This window comes from Pteropus alecto, unplaced genomic scaffold (genome assembly GCF_000325575.1).
Source record: "Pteropus alecto unplaced genomic scaffold, ASM32557v1 scaffold95, whole genome shotgun sequence".
Classification (NCBI taxonomy): Eukaryota; Metazoa; Chordata; class Mammalia; order Chiroptera; family Pteropodidae; genus Pteropus; species Pteropus alecto.
Genome location: NW_006441071.1, coordinates 8,402,994 through 8,424,418, shown reverse-complemented (window position 1 = coordinate 8,424,418; position 21,425 = coordinate 8,402,994). Strand labels below are relative to the sequence as shown.

General features: G+C 32.3%; 1 pseudogene; it reads left to right on the top strand.

Moving 5' to 3' along the window:
• Window positions 1-15,352: 15,352 nt before the first annotated feature.
• Window positions 15,353-15,471, top strand: LOC112485080 (annotated as a pseudogene).
• Window positions 15,472-21,425: the final 5,954 nt, after the last annotated feature.

The window sequence follows — 21,425 nt, the reverse complement described above, 5'->3', positions numbered from 1 at the left end:
AATAAAGGCATTGAGTATATGCAAAAATAAAAAGGAAGTTCCTTGACATCAAAATAACTTGTAATCTAGAAGAGCCCATGAGACCACTGGGGGCGTTCTCATTAATCAGAGGTCTGTATGTAGTGCCTAATTATATTTAAAAAAAAAGATAATAGTGTGAAAAGAATTCAGAAAGACATTTCTATGTATAAACCACTGATGTAGTAAAATCGTCTAAATTGACACAATAACAATAATGATACATTTCTAGATGCTTTATAATCAGTCTCAACTGCAGTGGAGAACTGGATGAGAAAACCTCATTAGAAAGCTGATGTATAAAATGCGAGAAAGCAATGTATAGACAAGAGGACAAAGGAGAATGGTGAGATAATTAGATTCCACATGATGGATGAATGTCCACCTTCATCAAAAGATTATATTTTTGTCTAGAATTTCTCCAAACAGAAAAATCAACTTTAATCATACAAAGTAGCATGCATAGAATTGAAGGTAAAACTCTTTGGAATAAAGACAGCAAATAAATGATGTGTGATGTGATAGTTTTATTAATTATTTTTTACAATCTCCTCCTTGTAGGATATTATAATTTTACTGATCACAGAAGCAATCTTAAAGTATTTTCACTTCCAATTAAAGTGCACATTTACTTTAGTTTGGCACTCTTTTATATATAAAACTTCCTAGTTAACAGCTACAATTTCTGTGCATTAACTGAAAATTTTGTATGTATTAGCATTGTGTTCAATATAAGAATCTTTCGAAAAAAATTTAATTTTACAATATAAAAATTATAAAAATGCCCTGTATTTAATTTGATTATTATAGTCCACCATCAGTACAGTGTACACTAAGAAAGTGCACACAGTACATAAAGACATTCTTTAATCTGAAATTTTATCTATTAACTTAATTGCATTCTATGCTCAATAGAACTACCTGTTTAATAGTAGGATAATGTTACTAAATAGTCTACCAGAATTATATATTTTTGAGCTTCATTGGGCAGTGAATTTTTCTATCATGCAATATATTGTTTTTTGTTAAGTATTGTATTAGGACTTTTAACTTTCAGGATTGGTGTTGGTGTACACTGGGCCGAGAGTCTCCAATTCCTGGGCTATAGACTAGTACAGTTCCTGGCCTGTTAGGAATAGGGCTGCACAGCAGGAGGTGAGTGGTGGTTGAGCAAGCAAAAGTTCATCTGTATTTGCAGCTGCTCCCCAGTGTTAGCATCACCACCTCAGCTCCACTTCAGATCATCAGGCATTAGATTCTCAGAGGAGCACCGGTCTCTGATGCCAAAGAAGTTGGGGACCACTGCACTAATCGGATGCATAGGCCACTTGTAAAGTTACACTATGCCATGGAAAATCACATCATAGTATTATTTTTGGAAAGTATTTGGCAAATATGTGACTTTGTTGCCCTTATGTTGTATATATTACAAGTTTAGTAATTAATATAATGATATGGAAAAATAATACTAATGAAAAGAGTAGTTTTTTCTAGAACTTGGAAATTCTTAGGCTTATTTATTGTTAGAGCTGTCTTTAACATTTAAACATTCATTGTTCAGCCATTCTTTCTATGTAAATCAAAATAACAGAAATATGAAGTGCCAGAAAGATTATGGGTAAATATTGTTCTCCATTGTATGTATATGTGCATTTTCTTACATTTACTTTTTTAATCTAAGTAATACATATTGACTAAAAATCAAGTAATAAAGGAAAGTTCATAATTTAAAAAAAAGTTACTGCCCTCCTATTTATCCCCCCAATTTTGCTCCCCAGAGTTAAATATTATACTTTTAAGCTGTTTCTTAATCATTACCGTCTCTTAGAAATAAGTATGTATTTTAAATAAGGCCCAGAAAGTATTCGGTAGCTTTTAAATCTTGGAGAATGTTAACATTAAAATATACATAAGCTTTCAGTAAGGGAACAATTCTGGCACGAATTATTAATATGTTTCCTTTAATTTATTTCTAGAAGCAATGAAGAAAAGCAGTATTAAGTAGCAGTGTAATGGATTGAACATGAATCTCCAAAATATCTGTTTTTATAATTAAAAATAATTGTGTGTGTTGCGGTGAACTAAGTTCTGCAGTGTAATTAAAATAGTTAACATATATTAACTCTATAAGTAATTTGCATATATTATTCTGCTTCACAATTTTAGTGTACACCAGGGGATACTGTGATTTTTATCAATGCACTCTATTAACTGAATGGATAATGATATGGTTTAAAAAGTTAAGACATAATTATAAGCCCCTTAGAATCTCTAAATGAAGGGTGTTATAGGCTATTGGAATAATTTGCCAAAATTACAGGGAGAACCGCATATGTTATTTTGAAAGTTAAAGTTAAACCTCTCTATCTAATCTTTTGACAAATACCAGCATTTTTATTTTTTCGATGTTCTTTTTTAGATTTATTAGTTTATATTCTAGTCTTTTATTCAGAAAAGTAGCATTATGCATAGAGTTCTATATAATTATAGTCATAATTTATCCTAATTGATAACTTGGATAAATATTCACTTTTGTGATATACATGGTAGTACAATGAAACTAGGGACCAAAAACTTGATTTTTGATTCTTGCTTTGGTTAATAAAAGGCAACTGACTGAACAAGTCCTGTCAACACTGGCTTCAGATTCTTTGCCATAAAATTCAATGGACTCGGACTCATTAAAACTCAAAGAGGTTCCCTCAAGTACTTCACATAATCAGTCACAATCACACTCAATTAATTATGTTATTCTATTTATTTTACTAATCAGGAAATGATGTCATGTCATTGCATACCATACTGTCGGTGCCTGATTACCCTGAAAGGAGACTTTTATCCACATAGCAACTCATATTTTCTTTGGCTCACTCAGTCACCTTCCTCCCTTTCCACCCTGCAAAGGCAAAACCTTAGGAAGAGTATAGATTTGTCAGAGAGCATGGGAAAGAAATGATTACATGCCAAGCACAACCTTCACCCATGTCCCACTCATGCCAAGGAAATAGTGTAAACCAGAAGTTTTCAAATATTTTGGTTTTAGGAACCCTTTATATTCATAAAAATTACTGAGGACCCCCAAAAGCTTTTGCTTACATGTTTTTTAATTTAATGACATCTACTGTAAATAAATTAAAATGAAAAGTATTTTTAAAACATTTATTTTTATTAACTCATTAAAATTGCCTTATTAAATTCTAATATAAAAATATTTCCTCACTGAAAAATATTTTTAAAGACAAGAAAGTGATAAGAGTAGCATTATTTTACATTTAAAAAAATCTCTATGATGTCTGACTTAATGGTATTCAGGTGGATTCTCATATCTGCTTTCAATCTATTGTGATATGTAGCCTCTTGAAAATTTCACTGTACACTCATAAAAGAAAGAGAGTGAGAAAAGCACATTGTTCTCTACTATTACAAAAATGGTTTTACCTCAAAGATCCCCTGAAAAGCTTTCATCCTTAAGCCACACTTATGAGAACCACTACTATAGACAACACATGGCAGGTAAGATATGAAATGCTGTGCTCTGAGTAGCACAGTATCCAAGTGGAAGTGAAGCAAGAGATGTGGGAGTTGGTTGGCCAAGCTTTGACCATGGAGAACTTGTATACAATTGTATATATTGCATATCTGGTTTATATTATTCTTTGATTACAAGCAAAGGCTGCATTAGGAATAGACATTCCAAATGTGTGAAAAAAATAATAAATATAAATTAATTGATAGACATCCTATTTGCCCTTGTACATGCACAAAAAAAAATACTTATAAATAGAATCAATATGTTATTACTTAGATGGCTTCACCAGTTTTGTTAAGTTTTATTATACCATTTAAAAATGTCATCACTTGGAGAGATTTCACTAAAATCCATGGAAAGATTAAAAAAGAAAGCAATTTAAGCAAGGATTAACTTCCTGCTCATTTACTAACAAACTTTACTATAGAGAAGATTTAAAGAGTAAGAGCTTAGACACATGATCAATGCTCAAAGTAAATTAAATGGGCACACACACATTCTCTGCATAGAGCACACACACACACACACACACACACACACACATGCACAAAACAAATTATCTCTAATTATGCAAAATGCATGAAACAAATAAGGGGTCAAAAGTCAGTATCCTCTTGTCCAGGTTTTCAGTCCAGAATAAAATCTGTAGAGGCTGTTCTTCTCCATTAACATCTAGTCAACACTGACCAATTCAAAATCTATTGATAACTGGTTTACCACAGACTTTCCACATATTACAAAATTTAAACTAATTCTTCAAAACTCATATTTAGAGATGAGAAAAATGCCACTAAGAACATTTCACTGAAAACAACAGTAATATCCTCTCACTCTTACATAGTGCTTCCAAAATACCAGGCACTGTCCTGTATACTGGGTATATATTAATCCTACTGATCCTCAAATCAATATCTTGATGTAGACACTAATAGTTCCCCCATTTTTCAGATGAGGAAACTGAAGAACAGAGAGATTGAGTATTTTTCCTTAAGTTAGGGAGCCAGGATTTGAACCCAGAAATTCTGGTCCAAGAATATGAGCATGACCTAAGCAGCAAATGAATCTGGGCAATGTGACTATGTAAAAGTTTTTCAGGGAAAATTCTACATGTCTAGATATTCCTAACTTTTTTAAATTCTTACACTTAAATAAGAATTTCTTCCAGCTCTCTTGGAAGGTATTAAAATATTAACGGCTTGAGTATAAAGAACTTTGCTGATTTTGTTCACCACTGTATCTTTAGAATCCAGAAAAGTGACTAGAACAAAATAGATCCTTAATAAATATTTGTGGAATAAAAATAAGTGTAATTTTTATACTTATAAAGTAGGTTTATTTCAGAAATTCAATGAAGTGGAGGTAGAGGGAAGGTTCTTTGTTTTTGGTTTATTCTCCAACAACTCTATTTACTGTCAATCTATAATTGATTTCCAGGTGTCCTCATTCCATTATTCTCAAATTCTAATATTTACAAAATCACTTGAGAATCTTAGTAAAATGAAGATTGTATTTCAGAGGGTCTAGGATGAAGATTGTATTTCAGAGGGTCAAGGCTATTGGAATAGGGACCACTCTTTGAGTATCAAGGCCTTATAACCAACAGATAGGTGTGACTTTCAAATTTCGTTAAAGTGACTTAAAAGTCAGAACAAGTAACAATATAAACATTATGTGCATGATCATTCCATTTTCTTACACATTCCTCTTCTCATTTACACTGTTACCATTATTTTAGGACAAACTGAAAAGTGACATTTTTCACTGCTACTGGAATGATTGTCACATGGGATGTTAAATTCTTCAAGCTTTACTGGGGGACATACTGTGACTCTTTGTATGGATGTCTCCAACTGTCAATGTTTTTCTTATGACCTTTCCTATGAATTAAACACAAACAAACACTTAACAATTTGAAAAGTCAAGCTATCATACAGTTAAGATGAAAATGGAAAAATCTACATCATTTTTAGATTTTTTTTTGGAATCACTCATAATTTCAGGATTCAAAAAGACAACAATTGTCAAAATAAACTAATAAGAAAAGTGATCCGTTATATTTTTCCAATGAAGACATCAGACTTGATTTCTTTCCTTTCATACATGTTGACAGAGGCCATGGGAAACTATTAAATAAAGTAATCAATATTTACTTAGCAAACATCCTTATTTAATTGCATTTAATTTGTTCCAGATAATACTCTAAGTGTTATATGAATATTAGCTTGCTTAATATGTATAAACACCCCAATGAATAAGTACTATTATAATCTCTATTTCACAGTTGATAAAACTAAGGCATGGCAAAATTAAACATGTCACCCAGGGTCTCACAGATTTGATGGAATAACCAGGATTCAAAACCAGTCTGGCCTCAGAGTCTTTGCTCTTAACCACTATACCATACTACCTTACTCAAAGAATTTCTAAGGGAAATAAATACAATTTCCAGAAAACCCCAAACATTTTATTCAAATAGATGTTCAATTAACCTCAAGAACCAGACTTCTTCCAGCAACACACAATGTCGCAAACAGAACGGTGGCAAATAAATACTCAATTAAGATATAGAACACTGAGGGCTTCGAGAGTGCCACAGGAAGCAGAGCATGGCAGAAGCACACGAGGGCTGGCGTTCTTCTTCAACAGAGTGTCTTGGGTTCACATTACTTCGCATTGAACATGCTCTGCTACAATAAACTAATGAACTATCTATATCACCAGATGATATCTATATTTTTTCTAGCTCTTTGGAATTTCCGAAATATGTTTTTCAATTGTCCATTAGACATTCCCACCCACCTTTGTACAATGGTAATGGAAAGTAAACATGTCAAAATCCTGCCCAAAAATGTTCCTTCCCCTGAAATCCTGTGTTAGATAATGATATACCGTCTGCTCATTAATTTAATTGGGAACTTCAAAGACACTCTCAATAATCCTTTTTTTTCCATATTATATTTAACTATACACCAACTAATATTAGTTGTACCTCAGCATTCCACATTGGCTTAAGTCCTCATTATCTGTCTTTTGGACTTTTGTAGTACTCTCCTAACTTCTCATGACTTTCACTTCTCTAATTATTCTTCGATGATTTCATCAGACCTACTTTTTTGAAACACATATAGACACTGTTGCAATCTGCTAGTTTAAAGACCTATGTTGTCCACTCTCTGTTTACAGATTTAAGCCCAAACTATTTAGTGAAGTATATAAAGCCATTTCTAACTTAATTCTAGACTGTTTCAAGCCACAGTCTCAACTATTTCTTTTCCAAGCAGATATATAAACTTCTTACTTCAGCAATGCCTTTAAAATCTTCTTAATATATACTTTTTTGCTCTGCCCAGAATGTCTCTGTCTACATTTTAGCTTGACAATTGTTTTGCACTTTTCAAGATGATGCCTTATACATGAAGCATTTCCCTACCTTCCCAAGAAGATTAAACTTTATCATTCTAATTTTCTATTGTACTTTAAATGTACTTTGTATGAGTCACTCTACATTATGGCCTTCTAGCAGGTAAGAAACTCTCTTGATTTCCATATAGGAGGAGCTCAATATATATTTACTGAATAGAAAAGTAAAAACAAATAATTGGGCCTAACCAATGATTTTACATTAATAATGTACTTCATAATTTTGGACATAAATAACTGAATAATTAATATAAATACTATTAATCATAATTAAATAATAGTATGACATTTCATCTCACACACCCTTATGTCAACGATTTCTCTCTTTTGGATTAAAAAATGATGCTATTTGTAGTGAGTATAAAAATAGGAGTAAAAATATATCAATGGTCTCATAAATCTCAAGAACACTTTCTACTCTATTCCCATAGCCATGCTTACCCAGGCAGGGGAATAAACTAAACAGTCAAATGCAGATTGGTGTAGGCTGTTGACTGCCAAGAGAAAAGAAAAGCCATTCGTGTTGAGTTCAACATGGATTTCATTACCAGGAATGTGCTAAAAAAACACTGACACTGCTGTTGTCCTGTGTAGGTGGTTTGTCTGACATGTGGGAGGCTCATCTTTGGTAGAAACATGCTGTAGTGCTGCAGATACATAACTCTGTGATTTATGCTTCCCCATGCCATCTGTAAATACAGGTGGTTCCTCCTTTGTGCTCTAATCTCTTTCTGGAAACTCAACTGAAGATAACACAATAGCAAAGAGATTATTTTCTCCACATTCACATGAACAGCTCTGTATACTCGAATCTTAGAGCTTATATTGACTCATTAAAGTGAAGAAGTTTGCAGTTATCATCTCAACCTCTAGATGGTGATGCAGCACTAGTTTGACATTTGCACTATTTGAACTCACACTGTTGGAGTTCCACTACATCGTTCCCCAAGGTAGCCAGAAATTGTGGAATGAGCACCCTCTTCCACAAGTGGAAGAGAGTGGAAGAAAATATATTAGTTAGGGATCTTCAGATGAACAAAGTAGAGAGTTGTAGTATAAACTAGAGAATGGCTGCATTTAACATTGCATGATGTTGTTATTGATGTATGCTGGGACAACATATAAAATTGTCATATATTACATTTTTGATGTTTTTAATAACAATAATCATGAAAGTTTTCAAGCATATTCAAAAGTAGAGTAAGTGATGTACTAAATCTGCATATGCTCGTAACTAAGCTTAAGCAATTATCCAGACATGCCCTATCTTGTTCATACTTACTCCCACCCACCTGCAACATGTTTTGGTATCATATACATGAATGCATTAAAAGCCTCATAATTTCTTTTAACAAACTGACTTTGTGAATTTTAAATATATCGACCTTTGAAGGAAAGAGTAAAGGTGTTCTGTTAAGTGTGGAGCAAGAGGATATCTTCTTAGATCTATTTCTTGATCTGGGTACTGAATACACAGATATCACTTTGCTGTAATTCATTGACTTATAGACTTATGATTTGTATACTTTTCTGTATGCTTATTTTATTCAAGAAAGAGAAAAAAGACAAGCAGAAAACAGGCACAGGCCTTATAAATTCTGACCTTTTGACGGAAATAGGCTTAGAATATGTAGTAGCTCCTCCTTATCAACAATTGGAATCATGCAGAGTAATGATGGGAACATTTAATTGAACTGCAAAGTTTAGAGAGAAATTAAAAAGAAAATTCAATTGAGCTAAAGCCCTACACAGAGATTCTTGACATTTATCTCATGAAAAGCTCTTAAAGGCTCGAAATTATCATCTTGATCTTTCTTTCAATGGGAGATATCATAATAATAAGAAGAAAGGGCATGAACACCCACTTGCCTACACCTTTATCTACTGTGGTCTCCTTTGAGCCAGTCACTGCCACTGGGGTGGTAAGCAGCCTTATGGATATAAGGGCTACAAATATTTTACTGAAGTGAAATAATGATAGAAGTTCCACCCCTTAGAAATCCACCAGAAGAATAATAAGCCAGAGGGAAAATAAAAGTGCAATCAATGAAAAAGTAGGAAGAGATAAAGGAGATAAGTCAATAGCAACAAAAGGAGAAAATGAGGTGGGGAGATCAGAGTATACCAGTTTTTCTCACTGCCCCCAGAAGCTTTCCATTACTACTCCATTTATTTTCCTCTCCTCTAAACTTCAAGAGTGTTCAGAAGTGTTATTTTATGTCAAGAAAGGTATAATGGAGTAGAAAGAGTACCTGTTTGAAATTCAGACAGATCTTGATTGAGACCTAGAGGACAATACTAAACCTTGTTTTAGCTCACTTATCTGTAAAATAGGGTTAAGAACATCTGCTCTCAGGGATATTTTGATTATTAGAGATAAGATATGTAATATATAATACAATGTCAGCACTCTGCTGGTGATCAATTAATAACAACCATTATTATCATTATTATTATTCAATTTGGTAGTATTTTCTCTGTACCTAGAAATAAACCAAGGTTATAGCGAGTGTTGATAAATATATTTTCAGCTTTATAGACAAGTGTGGCTTGAGTGCAAGCAAAAATAGCTTTGGTGACTGCATGGGCTTTGATATATTGGTAAGTCTTCTTATTTAATATATAAAATATAAGTTTTATTCTATATATGATGTTTTTATTAATGTATGTGGCTCTTAAAGACTCATTTTACTATTTACTAAAAATGAAAGTAAGTATAACACAAAAGAAAGTCACCTGGCTCATGGGTACCAGGTGTTAAAAAATCTTCTACAAATATCTAATGGAAGAATTAGAGATAGCTTGTCTCCTCTGGATGCAATTATATATATATACAATTATATATATATAATTGTATATATATATGTATATGTATACGTGCACACACACACACACATACACACACACACACATACACACACACACACATACACACACACACACATACACACACACACACATACACACACACACACATCAGTTTTCTCTCCATTTCTGTTCTAAGTGCAATTACCAAAATTAAATAACACATAATTGAAAGCAAACATGATCTCTCCATTTTCTAAGAAGTAAATTCAATCCAATAGATTTTGTTTAAACTGATCAATTAGCAGTGCTTCTATGAAAGCAACATTGTTAAAGTTACATGGTTTTAATGCACGATAGAGATACCTTGGAAAGAACAGAGGGTATTATAACTGAGTAGTATCAGAGAATGTCTGCCCTCGTAGATTGTGGTCACTAGATATTAGTTTTACTTATAGTAAGAAACCAAAAGATCATTATAGTTAAGCTTAGACTAATATTTATACAGACATATGATCATGTTCAATTTATATGGCAACTTAGGCATAATTTAAACCTTTTTTGGAGCAGTAATGAAAGGACATATGACACATCATGATACAGAAATTTATTGATTCATAGTAGGAACTTTCATCAGTATTGCTACCTAATTAAATTAGTGATTTCCTTGAGCATTAAAAAATAAGTAATCTGAGGGTATGATTAAAGAGTAAAACACAAAATGATAGAGTTATCTTACACTTTTTAGTGGCTTAATTAGTATTTGTTATGGAGAATGTGTTTTTTTAAAAATTATACTTGATAAAAATAAACAAAAGAATTAAGGCCATAGTACTATATGTCTCAACTTTGATATAGAACATGGTAAAAAAATCATGCTAAAGTTAGTTTTAAAAGATCCACAGACTATTTCTTGTTTTTGCCATTTACTAGCTATTCAAACTTGTACAGACTATTTTTCCTTTGAAAATATTTGAGTGTTAGCAAATACTTTCTAAATTTTTTAGCAGTTTTAATGTTTTAGGATCCCATTATCTTTTGTTCTATATTCAATTACCGCATTGCATCTATTTTTCTAAAAGTTCAAACATGAAATAACAGATATGCTTCAATTCCAGTAGCCTGGAATCATGTGTCCTTGTCCTTGTGGTGTGGTGGCAATTATGGGAGCTGACAGGAAAGAGAGAAAGAAAACAAAGCAAGCAGGTGAGATCTGGCTGTTGTTTCTATAAAGAACTGCAATTTAGAAAGAAGCACCTAAAATGCCTCTGAAAGTGAAGTTTGAAGATATATATAAGAATGAAGCTAGTAAAAATGATTCCAGATGATTTTTTTAAAACACACACATAGTTGCAACACTATTATTCTGATCATCAGCCCCTTTAATTTACTGCCTTTAAGTACAAACAACTGACTGTTGCCTCCCTATCCCCATTCTCTGTCTATATGAATGGAACACTTCACAGGAATAAATGGTTCCAGATAAGACACTAAAGATAGAGAATTGATCACCAATAGCACCCATGCATTAAGTGAGCTACACAGTACTTCAGAATTTTTTCAAATGAACAACAAAAATTTCTGTCAAGATTTAAGAAACTACATGTAGCAAGTCACATCAAAAAGAAGCATAGGATTAAGAGCAATAATGATAGCTACTAGTCAGCTAGTGCTTAATTATGTGATAAGTATTGTCTTAATATTTTACATATATTATTTCATCGAATATTGATAGCCACACTGTGAGGTAGACATTAATATATTCCCTGCTTTACACATGTTGACACTAAAGCAAAGAAAGATCAAGTACATTGACTGAGGTCCTATAGCTCAGAATGGGAAAGATAGTACTTCAAGGAGAGACTCCAACCACCACACCATGCTGCTTCCCAGCAGAGTGTTGTCAAGTCACATATTTCAGAACGTTCTTTATTTTCATTGTTCCTCACATGTTCTATAGCCTCTGACATTTTTCTTCTCATTACAAAAAATTACAGTAAACAGTGAAAGGAAGAATCACAATACATGTTCAATAGCAAGCCACATAACCATCCTCACTAAAAATTTCAACAGAGAGTTAATGCATTAATTTAATTTTTAATGGAAACTTCTTCTAACAATACAAAATATTTTACTTTCTTGGGGCTATTCTATTTTTAGTCTAACTATTCGCTGACATAGTACAATGCTTATTGTTTCATGTCAACTTAAAAATCAAATAGTTCTCTACTAAATTTCCAGATGTTTGGCCTTTAAACACATGTATGTAGAATTTTAAAATATGTTAAAATTGGACTAATCGAACCAATAATTAAAAAAAGATTCAATTTGCATTGAGGTCTACTTATAAAATTTCTGTAGACAGAATAGGGTTTACTTATCTAAACGTTTTTAGAAATCCTCAAAAAATACTATGTTTAAATTACATGTAATATATTAAGAAGCCAGTACATTTTCTTAAACAGTAAACATACTCCACCTACATGCACCTCTGTTTTGATTTAGTCTGAAAGGACTCATTTACTAGTTTACTGCTATCTTTTCATAAAAGATCTGTCTTCTTCCCTTCAATCACAAATGCAGACATATAATGAGTTTCTCTCTAATAAGTAACCCCTCTCTCTGGTCAGAGTGTTCAGAGGAGTTGGGCATGTGATCTTTGCTGGTAGTGTTTCTGGTTAATGGAACTAGCAGAAAAATTGCCTCTTTTTAAAAGTAATTAATTTAATTACTTTCGTCAAAATGGAATAAAGACATTTAAAACAAATTTATAATGAAAATTATAATGAAAAACAGCAGTCCCCCTATCCAACTATGTAACCTAATTCATGCTTTCTGATGAACATACTTTTCAATGTTTTTAGCATATATGTCTATATATAGAGAGACACACATATTTATATCCATATATCCATATTTCTAAGAGATAGGCTTATACTCATATTTTTTTAAAAAAATTCAATGTTAAATATTATAGATTTAATGCATAATATGTAAGATAAATATTTAAATATCTTATACACTTTCACCCACATATACATGTCCTCTATTCAGCCAATAAAGCATCCTGATGTAATAAGGTCAGGTGGTTATTCATTGTTTATACTATCAGCATTGGCTATACACCTCATACAGCTGAGACAGACTGCGTATTAGAATTTCATTTCTTTTGTTATACAACATTTTCTTCCCTGCTTTGCCCTTTTTATATTTTATTTTTAAAAATAAACTGGCTCCAGGCTTTCTGATAACCACTTAAAACTCCCTTGATTATCTACACCCCCATCTCCTTAGATATATCCCTTTGGAACACTTTATCCTCCTTCTCTAATCTGAACCAGTTATTTCCCTAGCTCTACTGAACACCTATCCTCTTAAGACTTCCTGTTATCATTATCCTGGAATTTTCTTCTCCTCTGTCCTATGATATTTCCTGAATCCATTTACCCCTCTTTCTTAGTTTGCTATTTCTTTTTAGTGGAGGACATCTCAGAACATCTTCCTAAGAAAGATGTACACTGGGTATATTTTGCAAATACAACATATAGAAAATTGATCATTTTACTTGATCCAAAAGTTGGCTAAGAATATAATTTTAACATAGAAACCATTTCCTTTGAATATTTCAAGAGCATATGGTGTCCTTTGCAGAATTATATGCCTGCTACTTTCTATCTCTCAGTGTTGCTGGTGAAATGTCTGATTCCATTTTGGGTCCAGTTCCTATTATGTTACCTACTTTATTCTTGTGTCACAGATATGACCCAACTCTCTCTTAGTTGAAGGATGTGACAGTAATGGTTTAGCAGCCATTTTATCACCCACATTCACCATAGGAAATGGTGGGCAGGAAAAGAAGGCTGGAAGCCAGTGGTGTCAGGAGAGGATGTGGCCAATACAAAATTAGAGGCAGAGATGAAAAATGGGAAGAAAGAAGAAGCGAGAGAATGATGACAAAGTGTTCGAGTCCTGGACATAGTTCTGTCTAAAGCAAAGTGTGCAACCCGTCCTGCCCAGATGTATGCTCTTCTTTTTCGTTATTAGTTAAGCTAGTTTGAGTTGACTGCTTGTTATCTCGATGAGAAAGAAACTGTATTAACAATATATAACATTATGCTAAAGAGAGTAATTTATAAGAGAACCAACTTCTTGGGGGAAAAATAATCTTCACAACTATCAGATCAATAAAAGAGAAAGTATTTTGAGAAATTATTAGGAGCAGAATATTTGTGGTAAAAATCAATTTGAGACAGTTTGGCAACTCTCGGAACCTCATTGTATAGGGGTGTGTGTGTGTGTGTGTGTGTGTATGTTCATGCAAAATGTAAATTTCTTTCAGAAATGTAAAAGCATCTACTTTTTAATATTTAAGTTTTACCTGTGGCTTTATTTTTTTAATTTATTATTTGTTGCAAAAACTGATCTAAATACCCTATTCAAGGTTTTTTTTCTTTCCCCATTTTGGAATGCATTACTGCATCTGCTTTATGAAAATTGTCTAACTTACCCACTTATTTTTGGTTTCTTTAGTTGAATTGTTGGTTTCTTTAGTAGAAATTGACTTCTTTTCATTCTTTTTTGGTTGGTATGGAAAATGCTTACGTTATAATTTTCCTTGTATTCAACCTTGGTTACATCTTAGAGGCTTTGATTTAGAATAGTATCATTAATTTTCTTTTTCTTAGCTTGTGAATGAATTAATGAATAATAAATTCTTTTTTTTTTCTTTTGACTAAATAATGGCTTAGAAAAATGTTTTAAAATTTCAAAAAATGAGTAGCTGATATTTACTTCTTTGTTACACATTTAAAAGTTTATCTTCTTTCATATTTTGGAAATTTTATTATGATTTCTTTGCATCCTAATATATGAACAATTTTTTGAAATGTAATGAAGACATTTTCTTTTCTGTTCATAAAATATATATACATGTATGCTTATTAGTCATAGCAATGTGTAATTACATGTTGAACTATTCAGATCATTGTCCTCAGTCCTTTGGATGTTTACGTTATTGACAGCTATTGATAAGAGTGTAAAGCATGTCACATGTCCTCATGTTTTTGTTAATTTTTCCTTTTGTTTTCAAAAATTTGTACCTAAATATTTTAATGAAATTTGGCTTTTCAAATAATGATCCCTTATCTAAATTGTAGTGATACCACTTATTAGCAAAAGAAGGCTTTATTTCTATTTATACTTTTGACCTTGAGTTCAACTTTGTCAACCATTAACTTTTCATCCCTGTGCCACTTTCCTTTTCCCTTCTGCTTTGCTGCCTAATCTAAATCTTTACATGTCTCATATGCTCAGTACCTAGCACAGTGCCTGTCTCATGGTAAGCACCCAGTCAGCAGGTTACAAATGAATAAATGTAAGTTTTATCATTTCATGAATGTTCATTAAGCTAATGTTCCCATTAATGTTTACATACATAAAATTTCATTACAAAAGTGACTAGATATAGGCCTATAGGTAGAACTAAGTGTATACTAATGTTTACCTTTATCAATTAAAATCGATAAATTTTATAAAAGTTCAATATAAATAGTACACACCTACTAAGTTAAAAACGAGGTTGTCTACGGCCGTGTCACCCTGAACAAGACCGATCCTGTCTGATCTAGGAAGCTAAGCGGGGTCGGGCCTGGTTAGTACTTGGATGGGAGACCACCTAGGAAGACCAGGTGCTGTAGGTGTAAAAAATTTAAAAAATAAAAAATAAATAAGAGATTGTAAACTGACAAGGTCCTTGCAATCTGTGAGGTCAACCAAGGGTTCCCTTGCCTAAAAAAAATAATAAATAAATAAATAAAAATAAAAATGACGTTAACCTACTGAGTAAACTCAGTAAAAGCACTCAACTTCATAGAGTCAAATATAAGATTTCATTTGGTGAACTGATTTGAATTTAGTCTCTACCCAAAACCTATTTATGTTTTCAAAAACTATCTTTGTTTTCAGTACTTGCCCTGGTATCTAATTTGCAGGTTACAATGTATTTCAATACAACTAATGCTTGAGGGGCTTATGCCCTCTAAGTAAACACTTTATAAAAGAGTTTCTCTTTCTAGTAACCAAAAGGACTCTTAAATTAGTTGATGCTATGGACTCTTAAGTCATAAACAAGGTGATGAGATTGTGTTAGAATACTGAAGTTTGAATTTATGGGCAAGTACAGTAAGAGTTAAAATTGTGGTTGGTTTTAGTGATGTTGCTTTATCTAGAGGTTAATTGTACATATACATATATGGTTGCTCTTGATAAATGCCATGACTCAACAGGTTAGTTATACAAAAGGTGTCCCCCTGGTGCTCTTTCAGAGAAAGACTAATGTAAAAGACAACCACTCTGCATGGTCCACACTCATGCTGCTCCACCTGCTAGAACCTGCCCACAGAATAATTGCCACTCCCTTGACCAGACAAGCCAGACCTCGGATTTCTCAGGACTCTACAGATGGCGAGATCAATACCTAGTTTAGGAAAACCTGAACTCTTAATCTTGCCATGCTTCATAACACTCTCTCTCCTTCCTGATCATTTTAAGGAAGTGAGAGGTGGTAATAAATTGTGATTTTATTTTCCAAACATCTGCTAGTTCCACATACCTTGTGTCAGGGCCCACTTGATTAGGAAAAAAAAAAGAAAGAAAGAAAATTCTCCTTGGTCATTACTAAGACATCCGTCTTTTACAATCAGTTGATTTTTTTTTTTTCTTGGTATATATGACTACTTAGATCAGTATTGAAGTCATTTGTGAGGTTTTACTAAACAGCAACAGTTATCAAAATTTTAAAATCTGAACATTTTCTCTGTGCCCAACAAGTTGAAAATGCTGTGAAATACTGGGTTAAAGTAACATGGGAAATTATATTAACTAAAGAGAAATTCTGAATTTCTGAAACTACAGATCTACAGGTCTGGGTTGTTTGTACCGATTGGTTTCTTCATATAAATTGGCAGAATAAATAACTGAAGCTCAAAAAATTTGAAAAAAAAAATTAGAATACTAATTTTTTTGCTTGACAAGAGAGATATTATCAAATCAAAGCTAAGTCTGGGATATTCAATGGGCAAATGACTAAGTTTTCTTTCTAAGTAGATTCCTGGACTTGCATTATCGTGTTGCTGGACCAAAATGATGCCGTGTGCTAAAATTATTTCCAGAATGCTTTTGGGGGTTACTCTGTGCATACAGTATTAAATCCATTTTGAAAATATAACTCTGATCCTTTTACTTCATTTTACTGTCTACATTATTATGTGCATTGCTGGTGCAATTTCACAAGTTACAATGTTCTTCATGTCCTCTGAATTTTATAACTTCAAGACTACTTGATTGTCATTTCAACCTGTTTACTGCAAGTGAGATATCCAAAGTATATTTTTAAATACTCTCTAGTCAGACATGTGATGAATCCCAGAGCAAAACCATGTTAGTGTGTTCTATCTTTGCTAATAAGATTCCCTTGGAAATAACAAACAGAATAGTTCAGTAATTTAAAAACTGGCACATTATTACTTTAATAGGAACTGTGAATATTTTATCACCATAATCCCCAATGAATAATTCTGCTTTGTTACTTTTCCTTCAAGGAGAAGAGTACATGAAGTTATATGAGATGATAGACTCTCAAAAACCTTTGAGATTCTCTACCAAGTGACTCTAAAATCTTGGATATTCTCAGAATACTTAGAGATAGCGTTCAAAATGTAAAGTAATTATTTGTCGAAATTATCTAAATATTGAGATTAGTTTGTCTTACCCTCTTTTGAATTTGTATTTTATCCTTTCTTTTGTTTCAAATCTGTTGCATACCAATGAGTCTTCTTTTAAGTCTCTAGGACTTCATTAATATTGGCTCTCTGACTTTTGTTACAATGCAATATACTCATTTGCACAACATTTCCATCAAGACTCTTTATCGAGTACTTACTATGAAAGAGAAAGTGATGCTCAACAAATATTGCATTTGCTTCCCTGTATTTCTCGAAATACACTATAGTTACGTAGAGGTTATGAAATTAGTTATGGCTAATATGTGATGGGCTCAAATAAATTACAGTTGTCCCCCTTATCCAGTTTCACTTTCTGCAGTTTCAGTTAGCTATGATCAACTGCCACATGAAAAGAGGAAACAAAAAATTTTAGAAATAAACAATTCATAAGTTTTAAATTGTGTGCTATTCTGATTAGCATGATAAAAACTCAGGCCGTCCATCTCCATCTCGCCCTGGATGTGGGATCATACCTTTGTCCAAGGTATCTAAACTGTATCACTATCCTCTATTAGTCACTTAGCAGTGTCTACCAGATCAACTGTCATGGTATCTCAGTGTCTGTGTTCAATTAACCTTTATTTTTAATAAGGCTCCCAAAGCCATTCACATAACTTTTACTATACTACATTGTTATAATTGTTCTATTTTATTATTAGTTACTGTTGTTAATCTCTTATTTTATCTAATTTATAAATTAAACTTTATCATAAGAAAAAAAATAGTATGTATAGGATTTGGTACTCTCTGTGGTTTCAGGTATCCACTTGCTGGATACCTGAGCTACCTATATACTCTCTTTATTTCTCTTTATTGAAATATAATTGACATGTAACACTGTGTAAGTTTAAGGTGCATAAGGTGTTGATTTGATACACTTATACGTTGCAAAATTATTTTCACAATAGGGTTAGCTAACACCTTTATCACCACACATAATTATCACTTCATTTTTGTTGTGAGAACTTTTAAGATGTACTCTCTTAGCAACTTTCAAGTATATAATAGAATACTGTTAACAGCAATCATTATGCAACATTAGATTCCCAAAATTTATTCATCTTATTACTTTTACTGTATCCTTTGACCAACATCTCTCCATTTACCCCCAGACCCTGATAATCACAATTGTACTCTGTTTTTATGAGAGCAGCTTCTTTAGATTCCAGATATAAGTGATATCATCAGCAATATGTTTTTCTCTGCCTGACTAATTTCATGTAACATAATGCCCTCAAAATCCATCCATGACATAAATGGCAGGATCTCCTTCTTTCTCATGGTTGAATAATTTTCCATTGTGTGTGTGTGTGTGTGTGTCTTCAAGATCTTGATTTGGATATAAACCCAGAAGAGAAATTGCTGGATCATATGGTAGTCCTATTATTATTTTCTTGAGCAATTCCCATACTGTTTTTGATAGTGGCTGCACCAATGGTTCCCTTTCCCCACAATACTTTTTGATAATAGCTATTCTAACAGATATGAGGTGGTATCTCATTGTGGTTTTGAATTGTGTTTCTCTAATAATCAGTGATGTTGAGCATCCTTTCATGTACTTGTTGGCCATTTTTTAAAATGGCATTTTTGGAAAAAAATATATATATATATTGTTCTTCTGCCCACTATTAAAAATGAGATTGTCTGGTTTTTGGTTATTGAGTTATATGAGTTCTTTATATATTTTGGACACTAAACCTTCATCCAATATGGTTTACAAACATTTTGTTCCATTCCATAGTTTGTCTTTTCATTTTGTTGATTGTTTATTTTGCTGTATAAAACCTTTTTAGTTTGGTATATTGTCACTTGTTGATTTCTCTTTCCATTAGCCATGCTTTTGTTATATTCAAAAAAGACATTGCCAAGAATAAAGTCAAGGACTGTTTATTCCTTTGTAGTTTCTTCTAGTAGTTTTTCAGTTTGAGGTCTTATATTTAAATTTTTAATTTCTCTAGTTAATTTTGGTGAGTCTTATAAGATAGGAGTCCAATTTCATTCTTCTGCATGTGGTAATCCAGTTTTTCTAACACCATTTATTGAAGAGACTGCCCTTTCACCACTAGGTGTTATAGGATCTCTTATCAAATATTAGTTGACATATATGTGAGGGTTTATTTCTTGGCTCTCTATTCTGTTCCATTGGTCTATTTGTCTATTTAAATACCAGCACCATACCATTTTGATTACTATAGATTTGTAGCACACTTTGAAATCAGGAAGTGTGATGCTTCCAGCTTTGCTCTTTCTCAGAATTTCTTTGACTGTTTAGGGTGTTTTGTGATTTCATTAAAAAAAAATTAGGATTTCTTTCTCTGGAAAATGCTATTGGAATCCTCATAGGTATTAAAGTGTCTCTATAGATGGCTTCAGGTAGTATGAAAAAATTAACAATATCAAGTCTTCTGATGCACAAACACCAGATCTTTCCATTTATTTTTGCCTTCTTAATTTTTTATTAAAGTCTTGTACTTTTCAGTTATTTTATCTCCATAATTAAATTTATTCCTGAAAATTTAATTGTTTTGATGGTATTGTGAATGGAATTGTTTTCATATCTTTTTAGATATTTTGTTGTTAGTGTATAGAGACACAACTGATTTCTGTATGGTGATTCTGTATCTTGCAACTTTATTTAATTCATTGATTAGTTCTCACAGTTTTTTGGTAAAATCTTTAAGATTTTTCTATATACAATATCATATCATCTGTATATAAAAACATTTGTATTTCTTCCTAATTTGAATGATTTTTATGTCTTTATTTTGCCCAATTCCTCTGGCTAGGACTTCCATACTGTGCTAAATAAAAGTGGTGAGAGTGGCAGCCTTCTGTAGTTCTTGACCTTAGAGAAAAAGATCTTAATCTCTCACCTTGAGTATGACATTTTTGTGGGCTTATTATATATAGCCTTTATTATCTTGAAGTACATTCCTCCTATACCCGATTTGTTGAGTCTTTGTTTTTAATCATGAAAAGATGTTGAATTTTATCAAATGCTTCCACTGCATCTATTGAAATAATCATGTTTTCTATTTTTCATTCTATTATTGTAGTATGTCACATTTATTAATTAATGTTGAACTATCCTTGCATCCCAGGGATGAATCCCATTTGATCATGGTACATGATCCTTTTAATGTGCTGTTGAATATGTTTGCTAATATTTTGCTCAGAAGTTTTGCATCTATATTCACCAGGGATATCGGCCTGCTTGGTAGTTTTCTTTTCTTGTAGTATCTGTATCTGACTTTAAAATTAGGGTAATGCTGGCCTTGTAAAATGAGGTTGGAAATATTTTCTGTTCTTCAGTTTTTGTAAGAATTTGAGAGATTTGGCGTTAATTCTTCTAAATGTTTGCTAGAATTCACTAAGAAACCATCTGGTCCTGGACTATTTTTGTTGGGACATCTTTGATCACTAATTCAGTCTTCTTATTCATTATTGGTATGTGCAGATTTTCAATTTCTTCATGATTCAATCTTTGCAGGTTTTTTGTTTCTAGGAATTTATTCATTTCTTCTAAGTTTCCAATATTTTGGTATATAATTGTTCGTACTAGTCTTTTAGGATATTTTGTATTTCTCTGATACCAGTTGTAATGCCTCCTCTTTCATTCGTAATTTATTTGACTATTCTCTATCTTATTCTTAGTCTAGTGAAAGGTCGGTCAATTTTGTTTATCTGTTCAAAAATGTAGTTCTTGGTTTTGTTGAACTTTCTATTGCTTTTCTGGTGTCTATTTAATATATCTCTGCTCTTAATTTTGTTATTCCTTCTTTCTGCTATCTTTGGGCTTAGTTCATTTTTTCTTTTTCTAGTTCCTTGAAGTTTGAGTTAGACTGTTTATTTGAGATTTTTTTTCTTAAGAT